The sequence below is a fragment of the Giraffa tippelskirchi genome, chromosome 4 (genome assembly GCF_054371585.1).
Source record: "Giraffa tippelskirchi isolate mGirTip1 chromosome 4, T2T-mGirTip1v1.2.pri, whole genome shotgun sequence".
NCBI classification, from domain to species: Eukaryota; Metazoa; Chordata; class Mammalia; order Artiodactyla; family Giraffidae; genus Giraffa; species Giraffa tippelskirchi.
Window position 1 is genome coordinate 174,447,623 of NC_137278.1, and position 22,768 is coordinate 174,470,390.

At 40.7% G+C, this 22,768-nt stretch overlaps 1 protein-coding gene and 1 long non-coding RNA gene across 7 annotated transcripts in view; one reads left to right on the forward strand and one right to left on the reverse strand.

Annotated features, from left to right (window-relative positions):
- DENND5B (DENN domain containing 5B) overlaps positions 1 to 22,768 on the forward strand; it is a 217,289-nt gene that overhangs the window by 56,973 nt on the left and 137,548 nt on the right. The window lies entirely within an intron of this gene.
- The window catches only part of LOC145546030 (uncharacterized), a 1,126,586-nt gene continuing 1,122,369 nt past the window's right edge, over positions 18,552 to 22,768 (reverse strand). The window contains exon 2 of the long non-coding RNA XR_014082434.1: positions 18,552 to 22,084. This is a non-coding gene — a long non-coding RNA (uncharacterized LOC145546030). The remainder of the gene's footprint in view (positions 22,085 to 22,768) is intronic.

Genomic DNA, 22,768 nt, shown 5'->3' on the forward strand with positions numbered 1-22,768 from the left:
TTTCTGCCATAAGGGTGGTGTCATCTGTGTATCTGAGGTTATTGATATTTCTCCTGGCAATCTTGATCCTAGCTTGTGCTTCATCCAGCCCGGAATTTCTCATAATGTACTCTACATATAAGTTAAATAAGCAGGGTGACAATGTACAGCCTTGATGTACTCCTTTCCCAATTTTGAATCAGTTCTTTGTTCCATGTCCAGTTCTAATGATCGCTTCTTGGCTTGCAACAGATTTCTCAGGAGGTAGGTAATGTGGTCTGGTATTCCCATCTCTTGGAGAATTTTCCACAGTTTGTTGTGATCCACACAGTCAAAGGCTTTGGCGTAGAAGTAGATGTTTTTCTGGAACTCTTGCTTTTTCTATGATCCAGCGGATGTTGGCAATTTGATCCTCTGCCTTTTCTAAACCCAGCTTGAACATCTGAAAGTTCTCAGTTCAGGTACTGTTGAAGCCTAGCTTGGAGAATTTTGAGCATTACTTTGCTGGCGTGTGAGATGAGTGCAATTGTATGGTAGTTTGAACATTCTTTGGCATTGCCTTTCTTTGGGATTGGAATGAAAACTGACCTTTCCCAGTCATGCCACCACTGCTGAGTTTTCCAAATGTGCTGGCATATTGAGTGCAGTGCTTTCACAGCATCATCTTTTAGGATTGAAATAGCTCAACTGGAATTCCATCACCTCCACTAGCTTTGTTCATAGTGATGCTTCCTAAGGCCCACTTGACTTCACACTCCAGGATGTCTGGCTCTGGGTGAGTGATCACACCATCGTGATTATCTGGGTCATGAAGATCTTTTTTGTTTAGTTCTTCTGTGTATTCTTGCCACCTTTTCTTAATATCTTCTGTTTCTGTTAGGTCCATACTGTTTCTCTCCTTTTTTGTGCCCATCTTTCTATGAAATGTTCCCTGGTATATCTGATTTTCTTGAAGAGATCTCTGGCCTTTCCCATTGTATGGTTTTCTTCTATTTCTTTGCATTGATCACTTAGAAAGGCTTTCTTTTTCTTTTTTTTTTTTAATCAATTATTTATTTTAATTGGAGGCTAATTACTTTACAATATTGTAGTGGGTTTTGCCATACATTGACATGAATCAGCCATGGGTGTACATGTGTTCCCCATCCTGAACCCCCCTCCCACCTCTCTCCCCATCCCATCCCTCAAGGTCATCCCAGTGCACCAGCCCTGAGCACCCTGTCTCATGCATCGAACCTGGACTGGCTATCTGTTTCACATATGATAATATACATGTTTCAGTGCTATTCTCTCAAATCATCCCACTCTTACCTTCTCCCACAGAGTCCAAAAGACTATACTTTACATCTGTGTCTCTTTTGCTGTTTCGCATATAGGGTCATCGTTACCATCTTACAAAGGCTTTCTTATCTCTCCTTGTACTCTTTGGAACTCTGCTTTCCTTTTCTCAGCTCTTTTTAAAGCCTCCTCAGATAACCATTTTGCCTTTTTACATTTCTTTTTCTTATGGATGGTTTTGATCACAGCCTCCCATACAGTATGTTACAAACCTCTATCCATAGTTCTTCAGGCACTGTATCAGATCTAATCCCTTGATTCTATTTGTCACTTCCACTGTATAATTGTAAGGGATTTGATTTAGGTCATAGCTGAATGGTCTAGTGTTTTTCTTCAATTTAAGTCTGAATTTGGCAATAAGGGGTTGATGATCTGAGCCACAGTCAACTCCCGGTCTGTCCTTGCTGACTATATAGAGCTTCTGCATCTTTGGCTGCAAAGAATATAATCAGTGTGATTCTGGTATTGACCATCTGTTGATGTCCATGAGTAGAGTCTTCTCTTGTGTTGTTGGAAGAGGGTGTTTGCTATGACCAGCACATTATCTTGGCAAAACTCTGTTAGCCTTTGCCCTGCTTCATTTTGTACTCCAAGGCCAAAGTTGCCTGTTACTCCACGTATATCTTGACTTTCTTAAATTCCTGCTTTTGCATTACAGTCCCCTATAATGAAAAGGATATCTTTTTTGTTGTTGTTAGTTCTAGAAGGTCTTTTAGGTCTTCATAGAACTGGTCAAGTTCAACTTTGACACCAGTGGTTGGGGCATAGACTTGGATTACTGTGATATTGAATGGTTTGCCTTGGAAACAAACAGAGATCATTCTGTCATTTTTGAGATTGCACCCAAGAACTGCATTTCGGACTCTCTTGTTGACTGTGAGGGTACTCTATCTGTTCTAAGGGATTCTTGCCCACAGTAGTAGATATAATGGTCATCTGAATTAAATTTGCCCATTCTAGTCCATTTTAGTTCGCTGATTTGTAAAATGTTGATGTTCACTCTTGCCAACTACTTTCGGACCACTTTCAATTTACTTTGCTTCGTGGACCTAACATTCCAGGTTCCTATACAATATTGTTTTTTACAGCATCGGACTTTACTTCCATCACCAGTCACATCCACAGCTTGGCACTGTTTTTGCTTTGGCTCAGCTTCTTCATTCTTTCTGGAGTTATTCTCTACTCTTCTCCAGTAGCACATTGGGCACCTACCGACCTGGGGAGTTTGTCTTTCAGTGTCATATCTTTTTGCCTTTTCACACTGTTCGTGGGGTTCTCAAGGCAAGAATGCCGAAGTGGTTTTCCATTCCCTTCTCTAGTAGACCACGTTTTGTCAGAGCTCTCCACTGTGACCTCTCCATTTTGGACCCTACACAGTATCTCTCATAGTTTCACTGAGTTAGAGAAAGCTGTGATCCATGTGATCAGTTTGTTTAGTTTTCTGTTTTTGTGGTTTTCATTCTGTATGCCCTCTGATGGATAAAGATAAAAGACTTATGGAAGCTTCCTGATGGGAGGGACTGGCTGTGGGGGAATCTGGGTCTTGCCCCTGATGGGCGGGGCCCTGCTCAGTAAATATTTAATCCAATTTTCTGTTAATGGGTGGGGCTGTGTTCCCTGTTTTCTGTTGATGGGTAGGGGTAATGGTGGTAATTATTAGAGAAATGCAAATCAAAACCACAATGAAGTATCATCTCACACCCATCAGAATGGCTGTCATCAGAAAGTCTACAAATAATAAATGCTGGAGAGGGTGTGGAGAAAAGAGAACCCTCTTATACTGTTGGTGAGAATGCAAACTCATATAACCACTATGGAGAATAGTATGGAGATTCATTGTGGTTTTACTTTGTATTTTGTGTGAGTTGTGTGTGTGCATACTCAGTCTTGTCTGACTCTTTGCTACCCCACGAACTATAGCCCACCAGGCTCCTCTCTCCATGGGATTTCCCAGGCAAGAATACTGGAGTGGGTTATGGTTTCCTCCTCCCGGGAATCTTTTCAACCCAGGGATTGAACCCATGTCTCCTGGTTGGCAGGCTAATTCTTTACCATTGAGCCACCTGGGAAGCCCTAATTTTTTAAAATGGGTTGTCTTTTTTAAATTATTGATTATTATAGGAATTCTTTTAATATTCTGGTGAACAAGTCCTTTGTTAACTATAAGGACTTTTGATTTTAAAAATTAATAAAATATTCAATTTAGATGTTTCAAGATTCTTTGGTCATCAGAGTAATAGGTCAGTTTATTATTGGCAGAAATCCCATTCCAATTCTAAACCTAGGGTTACAGAAGAAAATTGGTTAGGGGTATGTGGATTTTCTGGAGAAGGAAATGATAGCCCACTCCAGTATTCTTGCCTGGAGAACTCCATGGACAGAGGAGCCTGGTGGGCTGCAGTCTGTGGGGTCGCAAAGAGTTAGACACGACTGAGTGACTAACGCATGTGTGCATGTGGATTTTCTGGTTATCTATTGCTGTGTAACAAGCTATCCCATAGTGGCTTAAATCACCAGTGATTTGCTATTTCTCACAATTTTCTGGGTCAGTTAGGCAGGTTCTGTGTTTCACACGGTGCCTGCAGGAGTTGCTTATTTGGCTTGATGTCCCAGGATGGCTTCTCTCACTTTATTTGGGTGGCTGTAATGGCTATCGACTAGGTTGGCTTCTGCTTCTCCATGTCATCTCTCATTATTATGTAGTAATTTAGCCCAAGTCTCTTTATGTGGTGGCTTGATTCTAAGAGAGAACAAACAGGAGCTGTCAGGACTCTTAAGGGCTAGGTGTAGAACTGGCACAGTGACACTTCTGTCTCATTCTGCTGGTTAAAGCAAATCACAGAGCCAGCCCAGATTCAAGGGGAGAAAAATACAGCCCTTCTTTTGATGGAAGAGGCAGCATGCACACATTTGGGAAAGGGGAGAATTTTTGGTGGCCATTTTTTGTGATATTTTATTACAGTGGAGGAGATGTTTAGAATTCCCTAATAAAAGATGATTTCATTAAAAATATAATCTGTAAGTTATCCCTACATTTATTTCTAAGTATCTTTCTAATTTGTTTCTATTTCATGCATTTATTTATCCCTACTGCATATACTCTGCTACCAGTGTTCTTCAGACATGATTCAAATTGGAGATGATTAAAAAAAAACTCAGTAGTTTTCACTTAAAAGACAACAAGGAGGCTTACTGAGCTATTACAGATGTTAATTAGGGTTCATTTCCTTTAATATGCTAGAGAGAAGTTATGATGCCACTTTACTGATGAACAAAATGAGCTTAATCACATCCTGGGTGCTCAATATTCTGACATTATAATCTTTTCACTCAGAGCCCATCAGAGCAGTCTTAGGATTCAGGATAAGATGCTGGGTGACATTATAGGGCCAAGTGTGTCATGTATAAACAGTGAAGGAAAGGAGGATGGCCTTGGTAGTCCTGCAGTGTTTTTTTCCTCATGTACTTGTTTTTCACTTTCAAAAATTGGGGTAAAATTCCCCTAACATAAAGGTAACCATTTACCATTTAAAAGCACACAATTTAGTGGCATTTAGTATGTTCACAATATTGTATGTCTCCTCTCCTCTTGCTTTATAAAAGAAGCGTTTATTTCAGGAAAATGAACAATAAAATTCGGGCCTCCCAGGTGATGCTAATCCTCCTGCCAGTGCAGGAGACGCAGGTTTGATCCCTGGGTTGGGAAGATCCCCTGGAGTAGAAAATGGCAACCCACTCCAGTATTCTTGCCTGGGAAATCCCAAGGACAGAGGAGCCTGACAGGCTACAGCACATGGGGTCCCAAAGAGTCGGACACAACTGAGCACACTAGGGCAAAAAAGACTAATAAGATGCCTAAACATTAACTCAAAAAGAACTCTTCTTTGGTGGAATGCCGTAAGAGATGTGCTGGGACCACTGCCTTCCCACTGAAGTGCCAGTGTCTGGTCAGCAGCAGCATGGCCTAAGCAGTCTCCTTCTCATCTCCTGCTAGCCTCCTAAATCCTCCAAAATTGCAAGATTAGTTCAACTTTATCTTAGCTTCCTTCTTCTAGGGACGGTAAGCAGTCTCAGGGAGTTCACTGCTTTGGTCTTCTGTATCACAAGGCTTGGGAATTTCACAGATCTTTATTCCAGATCTGAGACAAGTGCTTTTCCTTAGAGCAGGGATTGTGGGCATCGTTAGCCTCTCCTAGTCCTTTTCTCTGCCTCAGAATGACTGACACACAAGTTGTCCTGAGGGCCAAGGCCACCTGCAGTAAACTTAAAGTTGACTTGAAGAGGCCCTGCTTCCTTTTCACCTAAAAATGGAAAGATATTTAGATGTTTTTGTCATTGGTGCTTTACTGGGACCTGGTAAGACCTGAACAGATATGGTAAGTCATTTGGGATATAAAGATGTCTTAAAAATTTAGCTATACTTGCCCTTACACACTTAAGATAGTCTCAGGACTTAGCTCCCACCTCCCTTGACCTAAAAAGGGGTGGAGAGAAGGGGAGAAGGAGGAGACATCTCTGAGGAAAAAGATACTTTGCCCAGAAAAATCAGTCCGTCTTAGTCATTAGAATAGGATGGAATAGAAGCAAGAAGATTAAAGAGAATATAACCTCCTTGCTGCTGCTGCTAAGTCACTTCAGTCATGTCTGACTCTTTGTGACCCCATGGACTATAGCCCTCCAAGCTCCTCTGTCCATGGGATTCTCCAGGGAAAAATACCAGAGTGGGTTGTCATGCCCTCCTCCAGGGGATCTTCCCAGCTTAGGGATTGAACCGTGTTTCTTAAGTCTCCTACATTGGCAAGTGGGTTTTTTACCACTAGTGTCACCTTAGATAGTAGTAATCCAGTAATTTTTTTTTCAGCAAGATGTTGGAAAAGCAGTGCTGATGATTATGGGGCACACCAAGAATAATATTAGCAACCTTACTAATTAAAATGTAATACCAGTCATAACTTACTTGATATTTCCCTCATCTCTGAAATGGAGATCTACCTTACTCCCAGAGAAAGGTGCATTTAGGACTGCAGAGTACAGCAAGTTTCAGTTCTCAATAAGGCCATGGTATCCTGAGAAATTTCCAGAGGTATTTTAACCTTGATTTTAGCCTTACATGATCACATTATAGACAAAGCCTTGTAAAATTTGACTCCATTGCACACCGTGATAGGTGTTGAAAAAGGACGTTTAGCGAAGTGCATCTAACATTCCCTGGCAGCATTTCCCTGAGCTTGTATCACTGAACTAGGAGCAGATGTTTGCTAACTTGGCAGGGATTGAGGGGAGAATGTCTTAAACTGAGTGAAAATATTTGTAAAGGCAGCAAGGGGTAAGAATGTGACAGAAGTAATTCACTCTAGCTAATGTGGGAGGGAAGAAGATGAGTTGTTAGTAGAACTGGAGAGGTAGTCAGGGACCAGATGTACAAGTTAAGGAATCTGGGGCTTCCCAGGTGGCGCTAGTGGTAAAGAACCCACCTGTAGGAGACACAAGAGACTCAGGTTCAATCCCTGGGTCCGGAAGATCCCTTGGAGGAAGACGTGGCAACCTGTTCCGGGATTCTTGCCTGGAGAATCCCATGGACAGAGAAGCCTGGCAGGCTACAGTCCATAGCATCGCAAAGAGTCCGACCTGACTGAAGCAGCTTAGCACGCACACAAGGCATTTGGCTTTTTATTCAGCATTAAAGCGCCACTGAAGGATTTCACGTACAGGATTGTAACGATCAGACTAGAATAATAACAGCAATATAGAGGCCAGATTGACAAGGAGGCCAGTTTGGAGTCTACTGGAATACTCTGGGCAAGAGATGATGAATACCTTAACTCAGGCACTCCTTACGATGAATTAAAAGAGAAGCTAACTTCAGGAACCTAGTGCTGTGCTGTTGAGTATGGGGGCACTTAGCCAAACATGGCTATTGAGCACTTGAAACTTGACTATTGCAAAGTGAGGTATGCTATAGATGCAAACACTCACCAGATTTCAGAGGCTTGGTGTCTCAGCAGAATGTTCTTGTATATTGATGACAAGTTGAAGCAATATGTTGAATACATTGGGTTAAGTAAAATATATCAGTACAATTAATTTTTCCTGTTACTTTTTACTATTTCAAGAATGTGGCTACTAGAAAATTTTAAACTATATATATGGCTCACACTGTATTTTTACCTTTTTCATTGCTGACTAAATTTATTTCAATTTAGTTGCTTGCCTAATTTATGCTAGCCATTTGACTAGAAAGTGTTTCATTTTAATTTGTAATAGGTCTGAACACTGCAGTAATGCAAAATGAGTTTCATATATTTGGGAAACAAGGTTGAAAAGCTCTGTAAGACCATATTTTTATTAATTTATTTATTTTCTTAATACAAACCTCAACACTTGAGTATCTGCAGGAGGAACCTGGCTTTTGCAGATGAGGTCACAGTGCATTTTGAAATCCATTGTTAGATAATGTTTATTCACTCTTCTACAAATAAATTATTTCTACAACAAATGTTCCAAAGCTCATGCATGGAAAAGACTGGACTAGAGAAAAAGTTTATCTGAAAAACATTTTTTGAGACATTTTAGATGTTGTCTAAGCACTCTAGAATTTTTCCTACCATGTTCCAGTTGATAAGGCCAAGAAATGCCCTCACAGGTAACAAACTTTCATAGCTAACAGGGATGGCTATTTATGTCAGAAACTCTTGTCTACTCATAGTTACAGAGGTGTGTGTTGTTTTTTTTTTTTAAATGATGAAACGTTCTAAAATTAGATAGTGGTTATACAAGTCTGTGGATATCCCCCAAACATCGGAATTTTAAACTTTGAAAGGGTGAATGTTAGTGTGTATGAAACATATCTCAATAAAGCTGTTATTTAAAAAGCTCAATCTTTACATGCACATCTATTGCAGTTACTGATTTCCTAGTCATTTAATGAGAATTATGTGAGCAGACACACAAAAAAACAACCATATGTTCAAAAATTACTGTGATCAGACAAAATGGTCTATCCTATTTTGGCTTCTGTGCTAGCCTCACAGATCTGGTGGTATATAGGGAAGCCTAGTAGCCTCCTTTGGTGAGTACTTGTGAAGCTATGAAGCATTGTTTAGCTTAAGAGAGTGAAAGATTAAGTACACTTGATTCTCATTCATGTTCTAGTACACAATGGATGTGAGTAGAAAAAATAATACTCTGATATTTGATCATTTGATGTTGAGGAATTTCTTAAAGTTTTTAGACAGAGTTCTAAGAGTTGGTTTATATGTACTCTGGATTTTGTTAGACACATCTCCTGTTTCTTGTATCTTGGTTCATCCTGTAGAATACCATGCCATCTGACTCACTAGATACCCAGAGAACAGCCATGGAGTGTTTTCAACTCAGAAACTGGCAGAGGATGCCTTACTATTTCTTTTACATTTGCTACCATCTGAAGGAGGATTTTCTGGCTCATCACCACACACCTGTCATCTTAGAAAGGAAGAGGCAGGGTGGATTTGGTGCATCTTTTTTTCTTTCTACAACCTCTTTCCGAGTCATTTCCACAGAACTGCCATGGTACAGGAGAGAAGCTGGGCGCCAGTTTTTCTGTCAAAAGCAGAGCTCTTCAAATAGATTTTTACACAGCTGCTGCATTTGTCCTAATCCTTTTCCTTGCGCAGCCTTGTTACCGTGGCCTTGCTCTAGAGCTGCTTTCAGCAACCTCTCTGACACAGGTTTAATGCTGATTAGTTCCCAAACGATTCTAGGGCAGAGCTCCCTGCCAGGATAAAGAATGAACAAAATTGGTTTGCACACAGGCCAGCTGCAGTTGCTGCAACTTGAGCCTGTCAAATACGGACCATTTTCTTGTTTACCAAGATGAGGTTAACTTAGCACAGCATGAAGCAAAACGGATAAAAAAAAAAATTAAAACTAGCTATGCTAGTTGGGTAGGATGCGGTGAGTGTGGAATTCAGGTGATTTTAAATTAGTTTGAAAAGGTAAAGTAGTATACAGCTCTAAAAGCTGATTAAAAGTCACTTGAGAGATTTGCTTGCTCTATATGGGCCGGGAGCGTGAGTGGACTGTACAATCTTTGAAAGATTATTCAGGTCTAGCACGGTATGAATTACTCATTTATGAAGTTATTTTCTAAAATATTTGAATCAGGTTTTATGTGTCTATAGAGCGATCTCTGGCAGACAGACTTCCAGACTAGATGAGAAAGCAAGGTGAACTATGTAATAAGAGAACCCCAAACCCAAGAGGTCTCTGACTTCCAGAACTTAAGTGTTCGAGACTCCCTTCCTCTTTCTTCTGTGTGGAGCCTGTGCACAGATCCTCTCTTCCATCCCTTACATTCAAGGCAAGTTGAGGGGAAGAGGTGGAGTAATTAACTGAGGATTGGAAGAATTATAGGAGTGGAAAAGGAAGAAAAGGCATATACAGAGAAGAGTGTGAGACAAAAGGTACAGTGTCTCATCTGACTCCCGAGCCTCTAAGCTTCGCTCCCCCGTCCTTCATTATCTGTGGGTTTGAGAGCTCCAGATCTTCTCTTTGCTCTGACCTTCCCAGGTTCTTGTCCTAGGTTGTTAGGTGTTTTACTCCTGCTAGTTTAGGGCTGGAGAGAGAGAGACACTTAACCGCCTATGACATTGTTCCTAAGGGACATGAATTCTCTTATAGACCAGTCCCTGAGTATAACCATTAATTAAATTAAGGCTATTAAACTGCAGGTTGTGTGGTAGAGAGAGATCTTTTTACCAACTGTGCACTTCTCATTCAGCACTGTACTGTACATTTCACTATCCGTCACCTCCACTGAGATAATGTACCTAATGTCTCAAGACAAGGAAGCAACAGGAGTATTAAGAGACAGCAGCATAATCAGCATGTTACCTACTCACAGGCCATTATCAGTTCAGGCTGTAGGGAACTCACAGAAAAAATAAGATCTGCCTGTATTGGAAATAAAGTGGGTTGGATTTAGAGAAAAGAGGAATCATTGTGGACTGTAGTAGGGTAGTTTATAATTTAGACTGTGTCCTGAAAGAGGATTGACTGAGCGAGGGCGGACTAGTGTTGTAAGTTCCAGGCCTAAAGGGGTCAGTTCAGTTCAGTTCAGTCACTCAGTCGTGTCCAACTCTTTGCGACCCCATGAATTGCAGCACGCCAGGCCTCCCTGTCCATCACCAACTCCCGGAGTTTACCCAAACCCATGTCCATCGAGTCAGTGATGCCACCCAGCCATCTCATCCTCTGTTGTCCCCTTCTCCTCCTGCCCCCAGTCCTTCCCAGCATTAGGGTCTTTTCCAATGAGTTAACTCTTCGCATGAGGTGGCCAAAGTATTGGAGTTTCAGCTTCAACATCAGTCCTTCCAATGAACACCCAGGATTGATCTCCTTTGGGATGGATTGATTGGATCTCCTTGCAGTCCAAGGGACTCTCAAGAGTCTTCTCCAACACCACAGTTCAAAAGCATCAATTCTTTGGCACTCAGCTTTCTTCACCGTCCAACTCTCACAGGGTCAGGGAGGGACATAAAGGGGACTTTTATCTCTAAAGTTTTATTTCTGTTTTTAAAAAATTGTGAAGAAGCTATAGCAACATGTTAACATTTGTTAAATTCAGGTGGAAGATACCCACACAAGTGTTTATTATTTTCATTTTACTTTTCTCTATGTTTGAAATGTTTTTTAATTACAAAAAGGAAAATAAATAGCCTTAGAACTGGGCAGTACAAGAGAAAAATGGGCTTCCCAGATGATTCAGCGGTAAAGAATCTGCCTGCCAGTGCAGGATGCAGGTTCAATCCCTGGGTCAGGAAAATGCCCTAGAGGAGGAAATGGCAACCCACTACAGTATTCTTGTCTGGGAAATCCCATGGCCAGAGGAGCCTGGCGGGCTACCTTCGTGTGGTTGCAAAGAGTCAGATATAACTTAGTGACTAAACAACAGCAACAAGAGACAAATGAAAGAACTTAAATAACATACAAGTCAGTAACCAACTCTTGAGTAGGGAGGTGGTGATGGTAGTCATTTTATCAAGGGTCTTGAAGAAACATACAAATAGTGTGTTTTTCTCTAAGCAAAGAACTGATAAATGATTAAAATCATCCATAATGAAAGATCAAATTAATAAAAAAGTAAATAACAAACCAGAGCATCTTTATGGCTTGGGCTTAACCACTTTTAGGTCTGGAGATATGCTAACACAGAAAATACGTTGTGTATCATTGGAGGAAGTGAATTGTTCAGTCGCTCAGTTGTGTCCGACTATTTGTGACCACATCGACTACAACATGCCAGTCTTCCCTGTCCTTCACCATCTTCTGGAGCTTGCTCAAACTCGTGTCCTTTGAGTTGGTGATGCCATCCAGTCATCTTGTCCTCTGTCATCCCTTTCTCCTCCAATAAATTATATATTTTAGTCACTATAATCAAAAGGAGCAAGTTCAGGAGCAAAGGAAGTAAGCATAACCACTTGGTTTTCACACCTATGTTTATCATGAAAAATAACCGTAAGCATAAGAATTATTTTTTTGAGAGATTGGCTTTAATACATATATATATAGGGATTCCCTGGTAGTCCATTGGTTAGGACTCTACTCTTTCATTGCAGAAGGCAAGGGTTCGATCCCTGGTTGGGGAATTAAGATCTGATATGATACAGCCCCACCTCAAAGACCATATGTTTAAATTCTGTAAAAATATACTGTATGGCCTCTCTTTTTCTGATATAATTGTCTCTCTTTACCAGCTTGAATTACTGCCTTTCCAGGAATTTCTTCTATAAGCACTGAGGGGAAAATCATTACTAATAATCTTTCTGTATTCCTAATATGCTTGATTAATTTTATAGAAAGAGCTGGATATATTTGTTGGTTGGCAATATAGGCTTGTGAGCAGTATATTAACTACGAGTTATACTGTGTTCTGGGCTTCCTTGGTGGATCAGATGGTAAAGCTTCTGCCTGCAATGTGGGAGACCCAGGTTTGATCCCCGGGTCAGAAAGATCCCTTGGAGAAGGAAATGGCAACCCACTCCAGTACTCTTGCCTGGAAAATTCCATGGACGGAGGAGCCTGGTAGGCTACAGTCTCTGAGCGACTTCACTTTCACTTTTCGCTTTCATACTGTTTTCCTAGTGAATAAAACAGTTTAATCTTAGTGCGAAAACTATGTCCATGTAATGTAGTTTTTCAAATTGACACACTACTGATTATATGTAACTGAATGAAGTTTGAATTTAATGGATTTTTGTTCATTCATTCATGCAGAATGGAAAGGCCTTTAAAACTCATCCTAAAAGTACCTCTCTCCTATTAGGATGTCTTCTTTCAAAAAACCAGAAATAAGGAATGTTGGTGAGGATATGGAGAAACTGAATAATTGAGTTAATTAGAAAGTAGAATGGTACACTTGCTGTGGAAAACAATATGACAGTTCTTCAAAAAATTAAAAATAGAATCACCATATGATCTAACAGAGGGCATATACCTACTTGAAAGAGTTGAAAGCCAGAGTCTCAAAGAGATATTTGTGTCAGGTTCATGACAGCATTATTCACAATGGCTCAGACAAGGAGGCAGCCCAGGTGTTCATCAGTGGATGAAAGGGTAAACACGTTGTGGCTTATGCTATACAGTGGAATTATTCAGCTTTCAAAAGGAAGAAGATTCTTCAGTACGCTGCAACATAAATAAACTTTGAGAACATTATATTTAAGTGAAGTAAGCCAGGCATAAAAACACTCTGTGATTCCATTCATATGAGGTGCTTAGAGTAATCAGTCATTTATATGAGGTACCTAGGAGTAGCCCTCATAGTCAACAGAAGAATCTGAAATGCAGTAATTGTGTACAGTCTCAAAAACAACAGGATGATCTTGGTTTGTTTCTAAGACAAACCATTCAACATAATAATCCAAGCCTATGCCCAAACCACTAACGCCGAAGAAGCTGAAGTTGAACATTTCTGTGGAGACCTACAATCTTCTCTGGTGGTTCAGATGGTAAAGAATCTGCCTGCAATTCAGTAGAAGTGGGTTCAATCCCTGCATCGAGAAGATCCCCTGGAAAAGGAAATGGCAGCCCACTCTAATATTCTTGCCTGGAGAAGTCCATGGACAGAGGAGCCTGGTGGGCTACAGTCCATGGGGTCACAGAGAGTCAGACGTGACTGACAGACTTTCATTTCACCTTACTTCATTTCATGAAGACCTACAAGACCTTCTGGAATGAACACACACACACACAAAATGTCCTTTTCGTCATAGAGGACTGGAATGCAAAAGCAGGAAGTCAAGAGATACCAGGAGTAACAGGCAAGTTTGACCTTAAGTACAAAATGAAGCAGGGCAAAGGCTAATGGAATTTTGTCAAGAGAACACACTGGTCACAGCGAACACCCTCTTCCAACAACCCAAGAGATGACTACACATGGACATCACCAGATGGTCAATACCGAAATCAGATTGATTATATTCTTTGCAACCAAAGATGGAGAAGCCCTATACAGTCAGCAAAAACAAGATTTGGAGCTAACTGTGGCTCAGATCATGAACTCCTTATTGCAAAATTCAGGCCTAAATTGAAGAAAGTAGGGAAAACCACTAGGCCTTTCAGGTAAGACCTAAATAAAATCCATATGATTGCACAGTGAAGATAATGAATACATTCAAGGGATTAGATCTGATAGAGTGCCTGAAGAACTATGGATAGAGGTTCATAACATTGTACAGGAGGTGGTGACCAAAACCATCCCAGAAAAAAAGAAATGCAAGAAGGCAAAGTGGTTGTCTGAGGAGGACTTAAAATAGCTGAGAAAAGAAGTGAAAGGCAAAGGAGAAAGGAAAAATATATCCAACTGAATCCAGAGTTCCAGAGAATAGTAAACAGATAAGAAAGCCTTCTTAAGTAAATGTTGCAAAGAAATAGAAGAAAACAATAAAATGGGAAAGACTAGAGATCTCTTCAAGAAAATTTAGAGATACTGAGGGAGACATTTCATGTGAAGATGGGCACAGTAAAAGACAGAAATGTCAAGGCCCTAACAGAAGGAGAAGGGATTAAGAAGAGGTGGAAAGAATACACAGAATAGTACAAAAAAAGGTCTTAATGACCCAGACAACTGTGGTGGTATGGTCACTCACCTGGGGCCAGGCATCCTGGAGTGTGAAGCCAAGTGGGCTTTAGGAAGCAATACTACAAACAAAGCTAATGGAGGTGATGCAGTTCCAGCTGAGCTATTTCAAATCCTAAAAGATAAATGCTGTTCAAGTGTTGCACTCAATATGCCAGCAAATTTGGAAAACTTAGCAATGGCCACAGGACTGGAAAAGGTCAGTTTTCATCCCAATCCTAAAGAAGGCAGTGCCAAAGAATGTTCAAACTACCATACAGGTGCTCTCATTTCACATGCAGGAAGGTAATGCTCACAATCCTTCAAGTTAGGCTTCAGAAGTACTTTACCAAGAACTTGCAGATGTATAAGCTGAAGTTAGAAAAGGCAGAGGAACCAGGGATCAAATTGCTAACATCCATTGGATCATAGAAAAAGCAAGGGAATTCCAGAAAAACATATACTTCTGCTTCATTGACTACGCTAAAACCTTTGACTGTGGATCACAACAAACTGGGAAATCTTAAAGAGATGGAATACCAGTCCACCTTACCTGCTTCCTGAGAAATCTGTATACAGGTCAAGAAGCAACAGTTAGAACCAGACATGTAACAATGGACTGGTTCAAAAGGAATACGTCAAGGCTGTATATTGTCATCCTTATTTAACTTCTGTACAGAGTACGTCATGGAAAATGCTGAGTGTATGACTCACAGGCTGGAATCAAGATTGCCCAGAGAAATGCCAGCAATCTCAGATATGCAGATGATTCCACTGTAAATGGTAGAAAGTGAGGAGGAACTAAAAAGCCTCTTGATGAAGGTGAAAGAAGAGAATGTAAAAGCTGGTTTGAAATTCATCATTCAAAAAAATAAGATCATGGCATCCGGTTCTATCAGTTCATGGCAAATAGATGGGGGAAAAGTGGAAAAACAGTGACAGATTTTATTTTCTTGGGCTCTGAAATCACTGCAGATGGTGAGTGCAGCCATGAAATTAAAAGACACCTGCTTCTTGGAAGAAAAGCTATCACAAACCTAGACACTGTATTAAAAAGCAGAGATAGCACTTTTTCAACAAAGGTCTGTATCGTCAAAGCTATGGTTTTTCTGGTCATCATTTACGGATGTGAGAATTGGACCATGAAGAAGGCTGAGTGCTGAAGAATTGATGCTTTTGAATTGTGGTGCTGGAGATGACTCTTAAGAGTCCTTGGAGAGCAAGGAAATCAAACTAGTCAATCGTAAAGGAAATCAACACTGAATATTCCTTGGAAGAACTGATGCTAAAGCTGAAGGTCCAATACTTCGGCCACGTGATGGGAAGATCCAACTCATTGGAAAAGATTCTGATGCTGGGGAAGACTGAAGGCAGACGAAGAAGAGGGCAACAGAGGATGAGATGGTTGGATGGCATCACCGAATGAGTGGTGAGTTTGAGCAAACACTGGGAGATAGTTAAGGACAGGGAAGCCTGGTGTGCTGCAGTCCATGCGGTCACAAGTACTCAAAAGCTAATTAGTGACTGAACAGCAACAGCAGTAGTAATCAAAACCACAGAGGTAGTAGAATGATGATTGCCAGGGGCTGAGGAATTGGAGCAAATGCATAATTTTTTTAATGGGGATAGGGTTTCAATTTACTAGATGATAAGAATTATATAGATGGATTGCAGTGATGGTTGCACATTATAAATGTGTTTAATGCCACTGAATTGTATACTTACAAATAGTTTAAATGGTATATTTTACATTATGTGTGTTTTGCTATAATGAAAATATTGAAGGAAAAAATTAATCCTAAAAAGAATTTGACTTGTATTCTATCACAGAAATACAAACATTTATGGCAATCAAGTATATCTACAAAATTATATGTATCTGTAATGGTTATAGCAGGAGCACAAAGTCCATAATGTGCTTCCCTGGTTATTTCTCACCTATTTCTGCATAATTAGTTCAGTTCAGTCTCTCAGTCATATCTGACTCTTTGCGACCCCATGGACTTTGCGACCCCATGGACTGCAGCACGCCAGGCCTCCCTGTCTATCACCAACTCCCGGAAAAGGAAAGTAAGGAAAGTGAAGTCGCTCAGTATGTCCAACTCTTTGCGACCCCATGGACTGTAGCATACAAGGCTCTGTCCATGGAATTTTCCAGGCAAGGGTACTGGGGCGGGTAGCCATTTCCTTCTCCAGAGGGTGTTCCCGACCCAGGGATTGAACCTGGGTCTCCCACATTGCAGACAGACGCTTTACCATCTGACCCACCAGGAGTTTACTCAAACTCATGTCCATTGAGTCGGTAATGCCATCCAAGCATCTCATCCAAGCATTCTCCTCCCACCTTCAATCCTTCCCAGCATCAGAGTCTTTTCAAACGAGTCAATTCTTCACATCAAGTGGCCAAAGTATTGGAGTTTCAGCTTCAGCATCAGTCCTTTCAATGAATATTCAGGACTGATTTCCTTTAGGAAATCAGTTGGATCTCCTTGCAGTCCAAGGGACTCTCAAGACTCTTCTCCAATACCACAGTTCGAAAGCATCAATTCTTTGGTGCTCAGCTTTCTTTATAGTCCAACTCTCACATCCATACCTGACTACTGGAAAAACCATAGCTTTGACTAGATGGATCTTTGTTGGCAAAGTAATGTCTCTGATTTTTAATATGCTGTCCAGGTTGGTCATAACTTTTCTTCCAAGGAGTAAGCGTCTTTTAATTTCATGGCTGCAGTCACCATCTGCAGTGGTTTTGGAATCCAAGAAAATAAAATCAGCCACTGTTTCCACTGTTTTCCCATCTATTTGCCATGAAGTGATGAGACCAGATGCCGTGATCTTAGTTTCTTGAATGTTGAGTTTTAAGCCAACTTTTTCACTCTCCTCTTTCACTTTCATCAAAAGGCTGTTCAGTTCTTCTTTGCTTTCTGCCATAAGGATGGTGTCATCTGCATATCTAAGGTTACTGATATTTCTCCCAGCAGTCTTGATTCCAGCTTGTGCTTCATCTAGTCCAGCATTCCTCATGATGTACTCTGCATATAAGTTAAATAAGCAGGGTGATAATACACAACCTTGACGTACTTCTTTCCCTATTTGGAACCAGTCTGTTGTTCCATGTCCAGTTCTAACTATTGCTTCTTGACCTGCATACAGATTTCTCAGGAGGCAGGTAAGGTGGTCTGGTATCGCCATCTCTTGAAGAATTTTCCATAGTTTTTTTGATCCACACAGTCAAAGGCTTTGGTATAGTCAATAAAGCAGAAGTAGATGTTTTTCAGGAACTCTCCTGCTTTTTCAATGATCCAGCAGATGTTGGCAATTTGATCACTGGTTCCTCTGCTTTTTCTAAATTCAGCTTGAACATCTGGAAGTTCACAGTTCAGGTACTGTTGAAGCCTGGCTTGGAGAATTTTGAGCATTACTTTGCTAGTGTGTGAAATGAGTGCAATTGTGCGGTAGTTTGAACATTCTTTGGCATTGACTTTCTTTGGGATTTTAATGAAAACTGACCTTTTCCAGTCCTGTGGCCACTGCTGAGTTTTCCAAATTTGCTCGCATGTTGAGTGCAGCACTTTCACATCATCATCTTTTAGGTTTTGAAATAGCTCAACTGGAATTCCATCACCTCCACTAGCTTTGTTCGTAGTGATGCTTCCTAAGGCCCACTTGACTTCACATTCCAGGATGTCTGACTCTAGGTGAGTGATCACACCATTGTGATTATCTGAGTCGTGAAGATCTCTTTTATATAGTCCTTCTGCATGTTCTTACCGCCTCTTTTTAATATCTTCTGCTTCTGTTAGGTCCGTACCATTTCCGTCCTTTATTGTGCCCATCTTTGTATGAAACATTCCCTTGGTAGCTCTAATTTTCTTGAAGCGATCTCCAGTCTTTCCCATTCTATTGTTTTCCTCTATTTCTTTTTGTTGATCACTGAGGAACGCATTCTTATCTCTCCTTGGTATTTGGAACTCCGCATTCAAAATGGTTTATCTTTCCTTTTCTCCTTTGCCTTTCACGTCTCTTCTTTTCATAGCTATTTGTAAGGCCTCCTGGGACAACCGTTTTGCCTTTTTGCATTTTTTTTTCTTGGGGATGGTCTTGATCACTGCCTCTTATACAATATCAGAAACTTCCATCCATAGTTCTTCAGGCACTCTGTCTGTCAGATCTAATCCCTTGAATCTATTTGTCACTTCCACTGTATAATTGTAAGGGATTTGATTAGGTCATACCTGAATGGTCTAGTGGTTTTCCCTACTTGCTTCAATTTAAGTCTGAATTTGGCAATAAAGAGTTCATGATCTGAGCCACAGTCAGCTCCTGGTCTTGTTTTTGCTGATTGTATAGAGCTTCTCCATCTTTAGCTGTAAAAAATATAATCAATCTGATTTCATTATTGACCATTTGGTCATTTCGGTACTGACAGACTGAAAACCACATTACAGAAAACTAACCAATCTGATCACATGGACCACAGCATTGTCTACCTCAGTGAAACTATGAGCTATGTCATTTAGGGCCACCCAAGATGGATGGGTCATGATGGAAAGTTCTGATGAAACGTGGTCCACTGGAGACGGGAATGGCAAACCACTTCAGTATTCTTGCCTTCAGAACCCCATGAACAGTTTGAAAAGGCAAAAAGATAGGACACATGATAGATGAACTCCCCAGGTCGGTAGGTACCCAATATGCTACTGGAGAAGAGTAGAGAAATAACTCCAGAAAGAATGAAGAGGCTGAGCCAAAGCTAAAACTGCGCCCAGTTGTCGATGTGACTGGTGATGGAAGTAAAGTCTGATGCTGTAAAGAGCAATATTGCATAGGAACCTGGAAAGTTAGGTCCATGAATCAAGGCAAACTGGAAGCAGTCAAACAGGAGATGGCAAGAGTGAACATAAACATTTAAGGAATTAGCAAAGTAAATGGACTGGAATGGGTGAATTTAACTCAGATGACCGTTATATCTACCACTGTGGGCCAGAATCCCTTAGAAGAAATGGAGTAGCTATCATAGTCAACAAAAGAGTCTGAAATGCAGTACTTGGATGCAAGGCAAACCATTCAGTATCACAGTAATCCAAGTCGATGCCCTGACCAGTAACGCTGAAGAAGCTGAAGTTGAACAGTTCTTCGAAGACCTGCAAGACCTCCTAGAACTAACCTAAAAAGGATTTCTACATAATATTGTGAAAGAAGCAAAATATTTTTACAATAATAGTAGTGATAATTTTTAATACTACTACAAAACGGTTTTCCTAAAATTGGTACACACATGATAAAAATCTTTACATGGTGTCAATAGTGACTCATGTTCTTTCTGCTCCCCTGTGTTCATACTTGTTTGCTTACTTAGTGAGTGATCCTTGAGTTCATGTATTCTCGGCCCTGTGTAGGCCCTGGGGATTCAGTAGTGAGCAACTCTTACCTTCACAGAGCTGCAGCCTTTTCCAGAAGAAATGACTATAAGCTTAGATCTGAAGGGTGGTCAAGAATTTACAGGTGGGCTATATGCAGGTCAGGAAGCAACAGTTAGAACTGGACATGGAACAACAGACTGGTTCCAAATAGGAAAAGGAGTATGTCAAGGCTGTATATTGTCACTCTGCTTATTTAACTTACATGCAGAGTACATCATGCAAAATCCTGCGCTGTAGGAAGCACAAGCTGGAATCAAGATTTCCGGGAGAAATATCAATAACCTGAGATATGCAGATGACACCACCCTTATGGCAGAAAGCAAAAGAGGAACTAACGAGCCTCTTGATGAAAGTGAAAGAGGAGAGTGAAAAAGTTGGCTTAAAACTCAACATTCAGAAAACTAAGATCATGGCATCTGGTCCCATCACTTCATGGCAAATAGATGGGCAAACAGTGGAAACAGCATCAGACTTTATTTTTGGGAGCTCCACAATCACTTCAGATGGTGATTGCAGCCATGAAATTAAAAGATGCTTGCTCCTTGGAATGAAAGCTATGACCAACCTAGACAGCATATTGAAAAGCAGAGACAATGCAATCCCTATCAAGCTACCAATGGTATTTTTCACAGAACTAGAACAAATCATTTCACAATTTGTATGGAAATATAAAAAACCTCGAATAGCCAAAGCAATCTTGAGAAAGAAGAATAGAACTGGAGGAATCAACCTGCCTGACTTCAGGCTCTACTACAAAGCCACAGTCATCAAGACAGTATGGTACTGGCACAAAGATAGAAATATAGATCAATGGAACAAAATAGAAAGCCCAGAGATAAACCCACGCACCTATGGACACCTTATCTTCGACAAAGGAGGCAAGAATATACAATGGAGAAAAGACAATCTCTTTAACAAGTGGTGCTGGGAAAACTGGTCAACCACTTGTAAAAGAATGAAACTAGAACACTTCCTAACACCATACACAAAAATAAACTCAAAATGGATTAAAGATCTAAACGTAAGACCAGAAACTGTTAAACTCCTAGAGGAAAACATAGGCAAAACACTCTCCGACATAAATCACAGCAGGATCCTCCATGACCCACCTCCCAGAATATCGGAAATAAAAGCAAAAATAAACAAATGGGACCTAATTAAAATTAAAAGCTTTTGCACAACAAAGGAAACTATAAGCAAGGTGAAAAGACAGCCTCCAGAATGGGAGAAAATAATAGCAAATGAAGCAACAGACAAACAATTAATCTCAAAAATATACAAGCAACTCTGGCAGCTGAATTCCAGAAAAATAAACGACCCAATCAAAAAATGGGCCAAAGAACTAAACAGACATTTCTCCAAAGAAGACATACAGATGGCTAACAAACACATGAAAAGATGCTCAACATCATTCATTATTAGAGAAATGCAAATCAAAACCATAATGAGGTACCATTTCACACCAGTCAGAATGGCTGCTATCCAAGTCTACAAGCAATAAATGCTGGAGAGGGTGTGGAGAAAAGGGAACCCTCTTACACTGTTGGTGGAAATGCAAACTAGTACAGCCACTATGGAGAACAGTGTGGTGATTCCTTAAAAAACTGGGAATAGAACTGCCATATGACCCAGCAATCCCACTGCTGGGCATACACACCGAGGAAACCAGAATTGAAAGAGACGCGTGTACCCCAATGTTCATCGCAGCACTGTTGACAATAGCCAGGACATGGAAGCAACCTAGATGTCCATCAGCAGACGAATGGATAAGGAAGCTGTGGTACATATACACAATGGAATATTACTCAGCCATTAAAAAAAATACATTTGAATCGGTTCTACTGAGATGGATGAAACTGGAGCCCATTATACAGAGTGAAGTAAGCCAGAAAGAAAAACAACAATACAGTATACTAATGCATATATATGGAATTTGAAAAATGGTAACGATAACCCTATATGCGAGACAGAATAAGAGACACAGATGCATAGAACAGTCTTATGGACTCTGAGGGAGAAGGTGAGGGTAGGACGTTCTGGGAGAATAGCATTGAAACATGTATATTATCATATGTGAAACAGAACACCATTCCAGGTTCGATGCATGAGACAAATGCTCAGGACTGGGGCAATGGGATGACCCAGAGGGATGGGATGGGGAGGGAGGTGGGAAGTGGGAGGGGTTCCAGGAAGGGGAACATATGTAAACCCATGGCTGACTCATGTCAATGTATGGCAAAAACTACTACAATATTGTAAAGTAATTAGCCCCCAACTAAAATAAATTTAAAAAAAAAAGAAAGAAAAGCAGAGACATTACTTTGCCAACAAAGGTCCGTTTAGTCAAGGCTATGGTTTTTTCAGTGGTCATGTATGGATGTGAGAGTTGCACTATAAAGAAAGCTCAGCACCGAAGAATTGATGCTTTTGAACTGTGATGTTGGAGAAGATGCTTGAGAGTCCCTTGGACTACAAGGAGATCCAACCAGTCCATCCTAAAGGAGATAAGTCCTGGGTGTTCTTTGGAAGGTCTGATGTTGAAACTGAAACTCCAATACTTTGGCCACCTGATGCGAAGAACTGACTGATTTAAAAGACCCTGATGCTGGGAAAGATTGAGGGCAGGAGGAGAAGGAGACGACAGAGGATGAGATGGTTGGATGGCATCACCGACTCAATGGACGTGAGTTTGGGTGGGCTCCGGGAGTTGGTGTTGGACAGGGAGGGCTGGTGTACTGCAGCTCATGGGGTCGCAAAGAGTCAGACACGACTGAATGACTGAACTGAACTGAACTGATGGAGTGGGGGCAATACTAAAAGAAGTGTTTGTGGCAGACAGGCAACATGTGTAAAAGTCAGCTAATTTGAGAGAGTGTAGTAAATATGGTGAACAGCATGACTGGAGTGCAGAATACAAAGCACATGAAAG